The sequence below is a fragment of the Nomascus leucogenys genome, chromosome 16 (assembly GCF_006542625.1).
Source record: "Nomascus leucogenys isolate Asia chromosome 16, Asia_NLE_v1, whole genome shotgun sequence".
Taxonomy (NCBI): Eukaryota; Metazoa; Chordata; class Mammalia; order Primates; family Hylobatidae; genus Nomascus; species Nomascus leucogenys.
In genome coordinates, this window is record NC_044396.1 from 58,737,971 (window position 1) to 58,751,012 (window position 13,042).

Genomic DNA, 13,042 nt, shown 5'->3' on the forward strand with positions numbered 1-13,042 from the left:
ATAGGAGGAATTTTTTTTTCCTTTTTTCTCTTTCTTTGGTTGAAGTTTTGGTCAAACAAGCCAAAATAACATTATCATTAAACGGATCGACCTGTACTTTTAAATGGAAGGAATAAAGATATAAAAAGAACTGAGGCGTATAAGTAACCTCTTTGATTTTTAATGGCATGCAGCAGATGGAATTCATTATTGACTTTTAAAAATGAAATTGCTCTGCATTATTATTTATTTATAGTTTTGCCTTTCAAAAGAAGTAATTACCATTACTAGGTTAGTTTTTCCTCAATCACAAGCAACTGTGTGACAGTATCGGAATGTATAATATACTTTACCACTTATTTAGTCATGAGGCCTAATGATGTTGCAGGACATTATCCCTTTTTAAATTAGTAATAGATTTATGAGCATAATGCACAGCTAAGAGGTTGACTATCTTTTCTTTTTATTTGGGTGATTTCAAAAGCAATTATTTCATATCATAAGACAATTTATGAAATTCTCATTGCTGAAACAAAAGTGTTTTTAATTAGAAATAATCTAACTTCATTTTTCCAGTTCAGCACACAGATACTGTGATGATAATCATAATTTATACAAAATTACCAAGTGAAATGTTTAGGTGATTGGTTTTGAGCCCAAACAATTTTTTAATTTTAATCACAAATTCTAAAACTTTTAAGTCATTGGGGACGTTGAAAACCAGTCATAACAAAATTTAATTTTTAAGCAATGCCAAGTATTTAATCAATTATATCTAGTTCAAATTTGAGAGGTACTAAAATTGCCTTTGTAATAAAAGAATACACAAAAAGGAGAAAAATTTCTAGTATTAAACATGGAGCTGTCAACGTTATAAAAATGTATGAACCCCTTTTCAAAGCTGATGTTTTAAGGTATCATTTCATATACAGGATAGCATTTATATTTAATAAGATCAGGCGATTTGGCGTGAGCAGGATTCAGACCACTTTTGAATTTCAATGAAACTCTTGGTTCAATTAGATCCCTCTTCCCATCCTTCTTACCTCTCCCCAACCCATTCTCCCTTCCCCTAACTGCTTCCGCCTCTGTACTCCTCTGTCTCCTCCTCCCTTCTATGCCTTATATCCTCTTGGCACTTTTACACTGAGACATCATTTTCTACAAGTGGATCTGCTGTCTTCAACAGTGGTCATTGTTGTGAAACTGAAGGATGGCAATGAATATTTCATATATAGCACTTAAACCTCTTCATCTAGATTATGCATTTTGCTTAATTGTACCCATCCATAGGCACTTAATAAGTGCTTATTGATTGTCTAGTGAGATTGTATTATAACTGATTTTGAGAATTTTCATACCCTCTGCAGTTACTAGTACTATATTTCTTTGATTCTATGATGTACATTTTTTTCATATTTTAACTTTTTAAAATCTAAAATCACCTTGTGATCAAGGTGTATTGTGATTCAATTGACAGTTTTTTTTTTTAATCTTTCTTTCTTGGTCATGCATCTCACAATCAGTGGTATCTTGGATTGATGAAATGCAGCAGTGAAAATATATACCTAAGTTTGTGACTTGCATAATATGTTAAAGGCCATATATTTGGAACTTCATAAAGTCTTCTTTTTTCCTTGTGTGGCTTATCCGTGGCCAATTTTTGTCTCTCCTCACTACATTCTTCCGCTCTGACTTCCTGGCACTGTGGTTCTAACTGTTCTTAGGCCACTGTCTTGACTGAACTGCCTGGAAAATACTCAGAGAATTTTATTAGTAATTACCAACATTCGGCTGTAATGAAATGGACAGGGAAAAAGTTTTTAAAACTGAAGACCCACATTCAAGTTATGTTTCTGCTCATTAAAAGCTATGTGTATTTAGCAATCTGATAATTATTCCCGGAGCTTCAAATTACACATCTAAAGAAGGAAACAATACAAATAATTTCTTCATCTATGAATTAAGACAATTAGTAAACAATATTGTATCAGTAAAAATAGTGAAAATGAAATGTGTATGACAGTACTTTTTAAGCCATGAAGTACTGTTAAATTATAAACCATAAGGATCAACATTAAATGAAACATTATTAGAAATATGTGAGTAGAAAGTTAGGGAAAGGAAAGAAGGAAAAAATTATATAATTCATTCCAAATTAGAGAGTTTTAAATTATCATTGGAAATGATGATATGACCCATTAACTAGCTTTCTGAATTTAGAGGAGAACCGTGAAATCTATCTTCAGATTATTTCTTGCATATCAGAGTCCTGTCTCTTCTGAATTCCAGTGCTGAATGCATGCCAATCTCTGAGAGCTTGTATCCTTTATTGAATTAGCAAGCCACAACCCACAGTATCTCTGTGGTATTAAAAATAAAAGAGATTACTTAGATTCCCCAGTTCCTTTCCTGCCTTGATTCTTTCCATTTAAAAGTGAGACCCCTGTCTCTACAAAAATTAAAAACTAACTGGGCGTGGTTGTGCATGCCTGTAGTCCTAGCTACTTAGAAGACTGAGGTGAGAGGATTGCTTGAGTCCAGGAGTTCCAGGCTGCACTGAGCTATGATGGCACCAATTCACTCCAGCCTGGGCAACAGAGTGAGATGCTGTCTCTAAAAAAAACAAAAACAAAAATGAATTTTATTGGTTTTCACAGTTTCAAAAACATTCAATAAGAGCAAAAAAAAACCTTATTATTGCATCTTTAAAAGACAGGATACTTCAATGGCACTCGAAATAGTACTGTTGAATAGAAATTCCATTGCAATAGTAACTATAAAACACAAGATTATCCATTAAAAGTTAATATATTTAGTGTATGTGTTACTTTTGAGGATAGGGATACTTTGAAAAGGCAAGAATAAAGAAAAGAAGGAAGTGCTGTATTAAAGGCATGTGCAGGTTAAAAGGGGAATTGAAGGAGACGGAATTCTTAGTCATTACTTGAAAATTCTATTTTTCTCCTATACTATATCTGTCAGTGGAAAGTCTTTTAATATCTCATTTAAATCACTTTATTTCCAAAGACCACAAGTTGTGACTCTGACATGAACATTTAATCATATACTAGGGTTTAAAAAATGTTCCCATTTCAATGTATTATTAATAACAACAAACACATCAGGCCCACTTGATGTTAACTGCTATACTTAGTGCTTTTCATTCACCAATTCATCAACATGTTAACACATTTTAGCATGATAATATATTATTCATATATTAAACTATATTCTTATTTCCATTAATGGAAGCATCATTTCTCTAGCTATTCAGGCCAGAAACATTGGTGTAATTCTAGGCCTTCTCTTTCTTACTGACCCTGCATCTAATCAGCCCAGAGATCCTGTTGGCTTTCTTCTCAGAATAAACCCAGAATCTGTCCAGCCCTTACCACTTGCACTGCTTCCTCCTCAGTCCAAACACCATCATCTTTGACTGCACTGTGCAAGAGGCTCCTGACCGGTCTCCCTGCCTCTGCACTTGCTCCCCAATCCCCACCCCAGTCAGTTTTCAGTGAGGCAATTGGGAGTAATGTGGTTCAAACATGAATCTCATTGTATCACTCCTTTGTCCAAACCCAAAGTCCTAATCATGGCCCACAGGGCCCTAGCTAATCACCCCCAGAACACACACACACACACCTTACTTCATATAATTCCCCCGCCATTACTCCACACCGACTTCACTAGTCTCTTTGCTATTCCTTGAACACACCATGCCTGCTTCTTTCTCAAGGCCTTTGCAATTTTTGTGCCCTCTACCTTGAAGGCTCTCCTCCTAGAGATCCACATGGCCAACTTCCTCACTTTCTTTGGGTTCTTATAAAATTGTCTTTTCAGTGAGACCTTCCCTGGCCACTGTACCTAAAATTTCAAATCCCCTGCCCATCAACAGTTCACATACACTCTTCTCTGCCTTTTTTCTTTTTCTCCTTACACTAACACATATAGGTGTTTGCATATTTATCTACCTTACTGGAACACAAACATTATAAAAAATAAATTTTTGTCTTTTTCCATCTTCCATCCCTTGTACCAAGAGCAGGGCCTAATACGTAGAATGTCTTCAAACATTATTTGTTGAATACATCCTCAGTTAACCCTGTACCCTCAATAGGTACAATTATTATCCCCATTTTACAGATGAGGAAGTTAAGGACAGAAAAATTAAGAAACTTATTCAAAGTCAAACAAGCTAAGCAAGCGTCAGAACTAAGATTCAAACCCAAGACCCTGGCTCCAGAATATATGCTCAGATCACTGACTGAGTGATTAATTAGAAGAAGAGAGCTACCTATAGATTCCTCTATTCCCTGAGATTTTCTTCAATATGGGTTCCATCCAGTTAAATGGAAAAATTGAGTGTCATTTGCTACTGACAACATAGTCAGATATAGTAAAGCTCCTTTTTCTCATTCCTCTTTAATTTCTTTTTGTAAAAAAAAGTATGAGACCTTTTAAAAATAGAAAATACATATATATATTTTTAAAAATAACCCTAATCCCACCCCTGTGGACATTAAAATAGTAATAATAATGTTAACTTACATAATAAAAAAAACACTAAGGAAAAGTATCAAATGAAAACATGCATTGAATGCCTATTATATTCTGTAATAAGTCGGCACTCTGAGGACATATTTGGTATTTAACACATGGAGTCTAATGAGAGAGACCGACACATACTCAGACAAACTCTAAATTGGAATTTAGAAGAAGAAACATCAAACAGAAGTCTTCTGACAGCTGAAAGTGGGGCGTGGTAGAGTAAGTTGTGGGGCAGGTGAATAACAGTGGTGGAAAGGGATTAAAGAACTGGAGACTGAAGAACCCAGGAGGCGGAGCTTGCAGCGAGCCCAGATCGCGCCACTGCACTCCAGTCTCTGGGTGACAGAGCGAGACTCCGTCTCAAAAACAAACAAACAAACAAACAAAAAAAACTGGAGACTGAAGAAACAGTTTCTGAAAGCGGAGGTGGGAGAGTACCAAAAAGAAATGTGACTTACCTCACTATTTTGCTATAGAGGATGGGACTTAGTACGGGAGAAGGTTTTTAAATAACATTTTATATGCCATAGAATAAAAATTACAGGAAAATCAAAATTATTGAAAGGCTGTGTTGAATTTAACTTGTAAAAGGGTATCATTACTTATCCAAATGCATCACGTGAGAAAATTGTCAAGTTCATTTCCCCAGACTACCTCAATGTATTCCTTCTGACAATCCAGAACAAGAAATTCCATTTTCCAAATTGTTATTTTTGCTAACACATTAAGCCAGCTTCAGTTTCCTACAGCACACACACACACACACACACACTATCCTGTGTTATCCTGTGTCTGTTGAGTGTTTTCATTCACGTGTGTTTTCTTACCTCTCCACCCTCGTTCCTCTGGAAAGTCAGGTTTTCAACCGATTATTTCCCTGATTTGACAAGGTCACTCTGAACTTCCTTTCATTGAAACCATTGGCAGTATGGTCTAGCTTAGTGACAGACTGCTGGGTCACTCAGGTCCTTTGATAAAAGGGCATAGTGCCCTTGTATGGTGGCCATTCCAAATAAGGAAGTAAAGAAGGAGTAAGATATTTAGATAACAAATGTTAAGAAGAAAATAATAGAGTAATGAGACTGGAGTAGGGTAGGTCAGTGGTGCAATTAGCCTGGATAACGATGGGGGCATCCCTGAGAAGGTGTCATTAGAATTGAAACCCAAATTGTGAGAAGAAAGCAGACAAACAAGGATCGGGAAGAATAGCTAACCAGGTAGAGAGAAAAGCCTGGTGGTGGAAATTAATTTGCTTTGTTCAAGGAACAGAACAAATACCAGTAAGATGGGACAGAGTGGTAGGGTACAAAAATGAGGTCTCAGAGATAGCTGAGGGCTGGGTATCCACTCAAAACTGACCTTTGTTTATGTCTACAAGCACTGGAATTGCTGTTTTTCAGGTGTGTCCCAATTGTAAATCTACCTTTATTGTAGAAAATAATTTCACATTGCTCTGCACTGTAAAAAACCTTTGACATACATTCGCATTTTGTTTAACATTTCATAACATCACTTTGAAGTTTGCAGACCTGATGTTTGTTTTTGGTTTTGTTTTTGAGATAGGATCTCACTCTGTTGCCAGGCTGGAGTGCAGTGGCGCAATCATGGCTGATTGCAGCCTTGACCTCCGGGAGCTCAAGTGATCCTCCCACCTCAACACCCTAAGGATCTGGAACTTCAGGCATGTGCCACTATGCCCGGCTAATTTTTCTATTTTTTGTAGAGATGGGGTTTCATCATGTTGCCCAAGATGGTATCGAATTCCTGGGCTCAAGCAATCCTCCCACCTTGGCCTCCCAAAGTGCTAGAATTACAGGCATGAGCCACTGCACCTGGCCAAGCCTAATGTTATTTCTGTTTTATGGATAACGAAATTATGATACCAAAAGGTTACATGAATTCCATAAAAAGTCAACTCCCCTTCCCTCCCCATACCCGACGTTTTGACATGCTATGCTTGACACACATTTTGACTTGCTAGGCTAAATCAAAATTTTCAAGCTGGGAGCAGTTGTGTACACCTGTAATCCCAGCTTGCTGAGGCAAGAGAATTACTTGAGCCCAGGCAAGAGAATTACTTGAGACCAGCCTAGACAACAAAGTGAGACCACCCTCTCTATAAAACTAAATAAACAGAAATTTTCGGAAAGTCAAAACTGCCTTTTAGCTTGGATAGAAAATGAATTTGTGACTTTGGTATAACTAAGGGCTCATTATTGCTCAAAATAGGAAAACAAAAAGAATTGCTGCAATGAATTAAAAACAGGCAACCTTGGTTTCTAATAGCACATGTGTGTAGAGCAAGAATCTACATTCTCTGTTCAGCCACATCGTTGATTCTGCTGGGTGGCTAGTTTATAATTCATGTGATGTTCACTGTCAGATTTAAGTTTTAAGTAATTCTCTCTGGAACATGTATTTGAGGAGAGCAGGATAGCTTAGGCCTGGTGAGATATGTTGACAATCCGAACAAGGGTAATGATAGTTTGGGTCTCCTCGCTTAGCCATCTTAGTCACTAAGGTGTGTCTGCATTGTATAATCAATAATGTCTCCCAATCTTGTTGAAATGACCTCACATGTGATAGCACTTAAAAATTCAAAGAAGTGAGCTATAGTTACTTTTCTTCTATTTTTCATATGTTTACTTTATTGTAAACCTATATTAGATATTTATGTCTTTTTAGGAATTTCAGTTATATTTAATACATAATTTTTTCTCCTCTATATGCTTAAAATTGCTTTTAATTTTGTATCTTTTCAAATACTAATGTATAATTTTCAGAATTAAAAAAATTATTTTCTATCAAGAAGTACTATGGTGCTCTGTTCTGCACTGTGTGTGTGTGTCTTATAGCGTAAGTTCTTACAAGAAAAAAGACAAGTTTCTTAAGTTGAAAAAAAACTAGATACATTAAAAATATTCCAGTGTTGAAGCTATCAAGCCTACTTTTTAGAGGCAAAAGACAGCTAATCATGTTTTTCCTTTTAAAAAAATTTTTAAAAAGATATTACATAGAAGTGTATTATTTACTGACTCAACTATTAACTAAAAAGCCTTTTCACCCTATGCAGATGATAAGATGAAGGTATCTTTAAAATTCATTTTCTAAAAAAAAAAAAAAGTCTTTCCTGTTTCTTGCTTATTGTTTTTATAATTTTAGTTGTATTTCTACACATGTCATTCTCTGTATGGCATGGCCTTGATTGAAGTTTGGTGTCTTTTCACTTTTCATTCAGTCCTTTTCACATTTTTACATTAATTTATTTATTTTTGCTTTGTTTTTCTGGTTTATTAACACCTTCTCTGTCTGGATTATTAAATCCATGTTGTAAAATTTTTTACCTTAAAAGTAGCTCATTCTCTTAGGTTTTTTTTTAACACTAACACATTTATTAAGCTCGAGGTATGTGTTTAAGAATATCTTTAAAAAAATTATTTCACTTTTCTGCCAAGTCTCAAAGCTGCTTTCCTGGTTTAACATTGTAGATCCCTGTAATAATTTTTTACGAATCACCATTACCAGATCTTTTTTTTTCGTGTTTCCACTAGAAACTTTTACTACTTGATTATCTTAAAAAGTCATGTTGTACAATCACCCAATCCTGTTTAAAACAGCACTCAGGCCGTTTATGTAGCTGATCTTGGATTAGCCCTTGTTGCACAGGGATGATTTACCAGTGGATTCCTTGGAATCTGCTTTCGACGGTCTCTGAATGCTGCATCTGATTGTAGGGCTTCTAGAAGATTATCCATCACACCAGTCTCATCACCCTCTTTGTTTATATCAATGAGTTGTTTCTTTTTCTTCTGGCATTCTAACTTTTCTTATTCAGCTTTCTCTTGCAAGTTTTGCCCTCCTGGTCTTCTCTTCCATTTCTCTTCTCTTACTGTTTTCTTTCACTGCTTCCAAAAACAAAGTTTGGAGGTTGTTGAGATCACCAAAGAACTCTTCTATGCTCACTGTCTTTGAGTCAAAAATGAAGTATTCTCCAAGATTCTCATAGAGCTTCATCATGTTGTTGTGCATGGTGGAGAGTTTTTCATACTGTTCTCTGGAAGTGTTTGTAAAGCTGTAGCTTTTTGTTAAGGAACATGACCCAACAGTACCTTATCTTCTAAGACTCTCCCTCTCACTATTACCAGATCTTAAACTTGAGGAAAAATTTTGTGGTTATTATTCACTAGTGTTTTGATAAATATTTCAAATTAATTTTAAAATATATATGACAATTATCATATTTTAAATGCATCATGATTTTAATGTGCTCAATAACTTTTGTAAAGCACTAGGATATGTTTTTTCTTTTATTATTTAAAATATTTGAGTCCTGAAAAATATGAAATGCTTGGATACATTTCCTCTATTATGTATCGATGCTTTTCTCTGTAGTTAACCTCTCGTGTCTGCAACAACCTGTATATCTCAAAGTACATGCACATGTTATGCAAACAACTAAAGTCAAGGCAAAAGAAGTACAGCTATTAAGGAAAATTGGATCAGAGGCACATCCATAAAGGGAAGAATTCAGGGTAGAAGAGTGGTATTTCAAAAGAAAACTTGGTTTCTCACAGATTCCTCATGGTATATATTCAGATGTTGTTACATAAGAGAACATTCCTTCCAAATTATTTAGTTTCTGGTGTTTTGAGAGAAGAGTAGCCTTCAATATGTCTTAAACTTCCTTTGCATTCATTACTTTTTAAGTGTATGCATTTTAATATGGAGAATCTCCCGCAAAAATAGTGGAAAGGGACTAGTGTTTTACAGTGGAAATACTAAATGCTGTTGAGATAAGGAAAATCAACTTTTTGAAAGAAAAAAGATGAAATAATAGCTATCTGACTGTTAAAAAGTGGTAAAGTGAGATATTCTATATTTGTGTTTTACATCAACTCTACTATTATGTCTGATTTACCCTTGAATCAATGTAGTAGCTTAACAATGATGACATCATCAACGTATGAAGAGGACAAAAACAGTTAAGCTACCGAACTACCCAAATGTTTTTAGGGAATCTTTCTACTTCTTCCCTGCAGCCAAGAAGCAATTATACTGACATTTAGTTCTTTCATTTCCAGCAGGAAGCTTACTTACTCTTCTTTCAGAGATGATTAAAACCTCATGCCACTTAGCAATAAAGAGACCACCATTACTGGTGGGATTCATAGTGGAAAGCATTAAGTATTTTGGAAGTGAGTCCTAAAGCCTTTACCATGGCAGGATTGATATAGGAATAGGTGGAGATTGAGGGCACAGGGGATCCACCAGCTATCCTTTCTGCAGTTCTGTATGATTGCACTTAGGAGATTTCCCATGCTTACTATTACACAGAGAGATTTACTACATAGAATTCCTAACTGGACTCCTACCTTTCAGGTTTCTCCCTGCCTTTTCAATCCATTGTCCACACTGCCATCTTAACAATATTTCTAAAACATAAAACTCATTTGTTCTCTCTTTTAAAAATCTTTGAAGATTTCCTATTGCCTTTTCCATGTGGTCCAAACTCCTTATTATGATGGCACATGTGGGTCTTTCAGGGTTTGTAACCTATATTCCTAGAACCTCCTGTTTTCTATGTCCTCTGCCCAAAGAGCCGACGTTAGGAATGCCTGCCCATTGGATTGTTGCAAGGGTTCAATGATAAAATATATAGAAATATTTCATAATAGCTAGCATTTATTGACCCTTTATCATCTTACCAGGTGCCAAGGACTGGGCAGGGAATTTATACATATTCTCTCATTTAATCTTCGTACAACCCCAAGAGATGTAAATGCTTTTATAAGCTCCATTTTATAAATGAAGAAATAGATTTTGAGAGGTCAGGCAACTTTCCCAAGGTCACACCTATAGATAGAAATGGAGTTGAATTTTATCTCTCCAACTCCAAAATTGATGCTTTTATAGATTTTACTGTTGCTTGGCACATTGCCTAGTGTACAATTCCATTTGATTAAATATTTATTTTTTAAAAACCGTTACTATAAAACTTACAGTGTCTAAAAAATATTTTGTTTTGCTTTCCTTGCCCTCCAAGGTTAGCTGATACCTCACTTCTTGGACTCTTTCTAGATGTCCCATCCCCTCTCTGCTATCCTCTTCCGTCTTCACACGCATCATACTTCGAGTGTAATGGTTGACCTGTATATCTAATGCCTCTGATCTGTTGGCACTTCACGTATGCAGCACTGTGTCTCCATTGTCTTCATACCCTCAGGGATTAGCATCTTGATGTTCAGCATTCAATATTTGTTGAACAACTGAAGGAATAAAACAGACTCCAAGGATAATTTTAAAGTATGTGGGCTCTCTCCTTTCCTACAAATGCTGCATTTCTGCTTCCATTTAATGTTTAACTACACTAACACTTCAACTAACACTCAGCTAGATTATGAAAGAGCAAAGACAGACTTAAGAGGGTAACAGAGTAAGAGAAAATGAAAAGACAAAATCACCCTCTTTTACTTCATTCCCTTCCCTCACCCTCCAAACTTGAGAGATTGTCTTGCCAGATAAGAAAGAGACAAAGTTGAAGGAGAGAAAAGGTGTGCTTAGATAGTAAAATAGCATTTAAATTTTTTTAAAGATTAGTTATACCTTGTGTTAAGTCTGCTATTCAAGTCTGTTTTCCTCATGATCCTTTTTAACAATATTTTGCAAACACAGGAAAACCCACATTCATGACATTTCTGAGAGGTTGGCAAATGAGGAAACACTCCCAAATTCTAACATCTGAGAACTTACGGGAGATCAACTGATGAGCACATGGTCACCAAGTGAGTCAGTGTAAGTTCTATGAATAGGGCTTGGATCTTCTGACTGCTTGTCTAGGGTCCTAGTCATCTAGCTACTGCCATGTTCCCTGAAGAATTTGGTAAAAATAGCAGATGGCATAACTGACAAAGTAAATCATTGTCATTGCCACTGTCCATGTTCTATTTTTCCATGTTCAGGAGCATAATTTAAAAACTCATTAATGCATATATACTGTTGGTTATTATGTAATAATATGTAAAAAACACCAGTACAGAAATACTTCTATAATTTACATTATACCCTTAAATACAGAAACCCACATAATATCACCACAAAGGCATTTCATAAATTATAGAATAAAACACATAAATATTCATTTTGCATTATTATTCTTCTAAGGAAGAGAGCAAACTTTATTTTTAACAAACTGCTCTTTAAAAAAACTTGTGTGGTAGGATTCTCCATCTGTGAGTGAGATTCAACAACTATAAGGTCCAAAGCAGATTTGGTACTCTGGGAGAAAATAGTAATAATGTAAAACAAAATAATAGTCAATGTGATCTAAATACAGTATATTTATAAAGTACAATCTCTTTCTTGAAACTCCTGCCTCTGCCTTTACATTTATTAGACAAACATTAAAATCTCACCAATTTACCCCCTTTGTCTCTTCTTTATATAGGGAGATTGTGGCTTAGCTTTCTCTGGGAGATTGTGGCTTAGCTTTCTGTGTAGATATAAAAGGCAAATAAAGCTTGAATTTGGGTCCTAGCGCTGCTACCAGACAAATGTGGAACAGTAGAAAAGTCTTACCATCTCCTTTTGCTTCCGTTTCTTTATCTGCAATGTGGAGGATAATGTTACTTACTGTCCTTCCCCTCAAGGTTGTTGCAGAGATGAATGACACAGGTGTAAATAGGGCTGAACTCATTCAATCTCTGAATGGAGAAGGACTCTTACAACATGGACTCTAACTTCGCCATTTTTCAGCTAAGAAAACGGGGGCACAGGAATGGTAAAGGTCATGCGTGCCTAAGACACTTGGCCAGTGAGTTATACATCTATTATAAGACTAGAAACTAAGTCTTTTGATTCCGTGCTATGTTGTTGTGTTTTATTTTTGTGTTTTTTTTGTTGTGTCGCTGTAAGGTTTCTTTGTGTTTTCACTTAATAGGCACAACAGAACTCATATGCACATGCAAGAAGTAAAGGCTATGATAAAATGATCTGGAAGGGGAAGTGGGTTGTTTACACAAAGTAACATGATAGCAGATAAGCAAAGAGGAAGTTACAAGGAAGAATATTTACTAGAGAGTTTACAGCATGCCAAACATAGAGTAAAAAGTGAAAACCTTTTAATTAGCCAGATTTGTATACGTGATTAAAATATCTACTAAGGGCATTATTTTTGATGTATAGAATTATCAAAAACACATTCCTTGCTTTGTCTGCTTCTAACACTTCTAGTTCTAGGGCTCAGTGGCTCTTAACAATGAGCACCAAAACCCTGCTTCATGCTGTGTTGCTGCCTGTGCCAGCTGAGGGCAGAAGGTGCAGTGAGAAAATGTAAGGGACTTTCAGGGGTTGGTCGGAAAGAGATGAGGAATAGTTACTGGGCATGAAGATAATTGGAAAAGAAGAAAATACTGACTAAACATGTCAAATACTCATTCAATAATGAAAAGTAAGAAAGACCAATATGTGAGTGGTTGAGAGACAAAAGGCAGAAAAGGGAGCCAAGAGAGTGGAA

General features: G+C 35.7%; 1 protein-coding gene across 6 annotated transcripts in view; it reads left to right on the forward strand.

Annotated features, from left to right (window-relative positions):
- Positions 1 to 13,042, forward strand: part of OXR1 (oxidation resistance 1) — a 489,542-nt gene that overhangs the window by 351,390 nt on the left and 125,110 nt on the right. The gene's annotated exons all lie outside the window — the stretch shown is intronic.